The sequence below is a fragment of the Octopus bimaculoides genome, chromosome 22 (assembly GCF_001194135.2).
Source record: "Octopus bimaculoides isolate UCB-OBI-ISO-001 chromosome 22, ASM119413v2, whole genome shotgun sequence".
In the NCBI taxonomy this organism is placed as follows: domain Eukaryota; kingdom Metazoa; phylum Mollusca; class Cephalopoda; order Octopoda; family Octopodidae; genus Octopus; species Octopus bimaculoides.
Genome location: NC_069002.1, coordinates 36,547,301 through 36,550,292, shown reverse-complemented (window position 1 = coordinate 36,550,292; position 2,992 = coordinate 36,547,301). Strand labels below are relative to the sequence as shown.

The window sequence follows — 2,992 nt, the reverse complement described above, 5'->3', positions numbered from 1 at the left end:
GGCTAAAACTGCAAGAATCAGCTGACAAATACGACATAAAAGGTTCTTTATAATTTGAAACACTTGAACGTTAGGAAAGAAAACTTTGAGAATCTTGCAAGAAACAGCTCAGACTGAAGGCGAGAGTGCTTTGTCTAACTTCAAACTTTCGAAACTCAGAGGAAATTTCATCAAGAGCACTAACGTGAAAATAGGCAAATAAGCTAACAAAACAACAGCCTTCTCGCAAACCATCATTGTCCACATTGTGATTTCTCAGCTAGATCACGTGATGATTTAATAGGTCCGTATTGTTTTTGGTAACCTGGGGACTCACATGAAGAGTCACAAGGTGAAGTAAATGTATTGTAAACATTGATGAGTAGTAGCAATAGTATTGTGAGTGTGTTGTTGATTGTCTATCTCGTTGGATTTTTCTTCTATCTTCTTACTGAACATACGTCGTTTTTAATGAGAGAGTCTCTCTGTCCGCCACTACATTCCTCCATGGTACAAATTTAATTTGTCGGTACAAATTTAATTTGTGGTCCGTGGGAAGAGCCATTTTAACGATGCGTCCTGCCCTAACTCTTCGAAACGCCTGTGTTAGAATGGTGGCAGCTGAAGGAAAATGTTCTCTATGTGGCCGGTGTGTTTTCTGTACTCTGGTTATTGTTATTTTTTTGTCTATGTTTTGTTTGCAACGTCCTGTACCCAGATATGCACCTATATATACAGGTAGATGTAGGTATGCACATACTTGTACGTATATATGCATATACTCATTTATTATTTGTTTTATATATATATATAGTAAGAATATTACAGTGTAGAAACTTGACTCCCGAACATAGGGGTGGGGGGATTATATAGAGATGACGCTTTGTTCACAATACAAAAAATAGCAACTTAGAAATGGAAAAATTCAAGAAAAACAAAAGAAGGAAGATGCACACAATTTATATATTGTTAATAAATTTTAAAGAATACAATATTATGATAATCACCCGTTTTCGCGTTTCGCTAATCAAGATACTGAAATTTGAAATTGGTGAAAATATTGCAACAATGAAATTCTTTACTCCGTGTGTGTGTGTGTGTGTGTGTGTGTGTGTGTGTGTGTGTGTGTGTGTGTGTGTGTGTGCGCGCGCATGTATATATATGTATATATATCTATTTATATTTGTTTATCTTACAGAGTATTCATTCTCAATTTCCTTAATCTGGCCTCTCTTCTTTATTCACTTTACCAGAAGGTAACTTAGTTACGATTCTCCTTATTGCACTGTAGTACACTGTAGCACATCACATCGCTATATTGTTATGTACCACAACCTATTGGGTTGTCTGGAAAGTCCTGAGCGTTTTTAAGCTAAATATTTTAACGTTTTTATTGAACACACCTGAAATGTAGCAGAGTTAAAACTTTGGTGTTGCTTGAAGTAGAAGTGCATCTCTTCTTTGTTTCTAACAAAAAGTAGATTTATCTTTCATTCTGGTTACTCTTTATTGACATTTTAAATGGATAATCAAAAATTTCATATTCACGTTGTAACGCTTTTCTTTTTTAAAAAAGGAGAAAATGTTAAGACTTGCAAAAACATTTGTGAAGTTTATGGTGATGCTGCTGTAGGTGAAGCAACTGTTCGAAGGTGGTTTGCAAAATTTAGAGCTGGAGAGTTTAGCTTGGAAGATGACAGTCGTAGTAAAAGACCTTCAAAATTGGATGAAGATATTTTGAAGGCAAAAATCGAAGAAAACTCAAATATCACGACTGGAGAATTTTCAGAGGAGCTGGAAGTTTCTAAAAGTACGGCTTATGAACATCTAGTGAAGCTAGGATACGTTCCTCGCTATGAGGTGTGGGTACCTCGCAAATTCTCAGAAAAGAATTGTTTGGACCAGTATTAAGTTTATGATATGCTTTCAAAGCAGAATGAAAGCATGCCTTTTTTTAAACAACTTATGACTAGAGATGAAAAATGGATTGTGTATGAAAACGTAGTGCGAAGAAGGTCCTGGTGTTTGCGTAAGGATCCCCCAAAACATCAACCAAAGACGAATATCCATACTAAAAGAATCCATGCTTTGTGTTTGGTAGGATCATAAAGGCATTATTCATTATGAGCTTCTCTCACAAAGCCAGACCATTAATTCTGATGTGTATTATCGTCAGTTGGCTAATTTGAACCCACAAAAATCAAAGAACTGAGGCCGGAGATTGCCAACAGTAAAGGGGTATTGTTCCAACTAGACAATGCCCTCCCACATGTGTCTTTGGCTACCCGAACAAAGCTACATGAACTTGGCTGGGATCTCTTACCCCATCCACCATATTCTCCTGAGATTGCACCACCTGACTACCGCTTGCAAGGAAAAACATTTAACGATTTAGATGCAGTCAAAATGCATCTAGATAACATTTCTTCTTCAAAATCAGTAAAATTTTATGCTGATGGAATATTTAAATTGCCTGATAGATGGGCAAAAATCATTAATAATAATGGAAATTATTTCATTGAATAAAATTTATTGAAAGATCAATTATTTATATCCCTTTTTGCACGCTTAGAACTTTCCGGACAACCTAATAATTCACTATGCCGCACAGCACTGTTCCATTCTGTTGCTTTTGCTCTGCAAGTTTGAAATAGTTTGATATTTTGGTGGTTAATTTATACATCGTAAATAGGTGTCTCTAAGTCTGTTTCAGGGGCCCCTATGACAATTGACGAAAGCATGGTACATATCGGTATAAAGTCATCACTGAGTGTAAGTAATGGGTCTTACACCGTCCATCCATACATTCATCCACCAATACATACGTATATACACGTACATAAGTCTTGCTTCCCAGCCATATGATCTCAAGATCAGTTCCACTATACAGCAACGTGGGCAAGTGTCTTCCGCATTTCCTCGGGCTGACGGGTTGATCAAAGTCTTGTGAATGGATTGGAAGACGGAAACTGAAAGAAGCCTGTTGTCCGTTATCTCTCTGTGTATATATATA

The 2,992-nt window shown here is 36.6% G+C and overlaps 1 protein-coding gene across 1 annotated transcript in view; it reads left to right on the top strand.

Moving 5' to 3' along the window:
• The window catches only part of LOC106867757 (transmembrane channel-like protein 3), a 63,067-nt gene that overhangs the window by 29,982 nt on the left and 30,093 nt on the right, over positions 1-2,992 (top strand). The gene's annotated exons all lie outside the window — the stretch shown is intronic.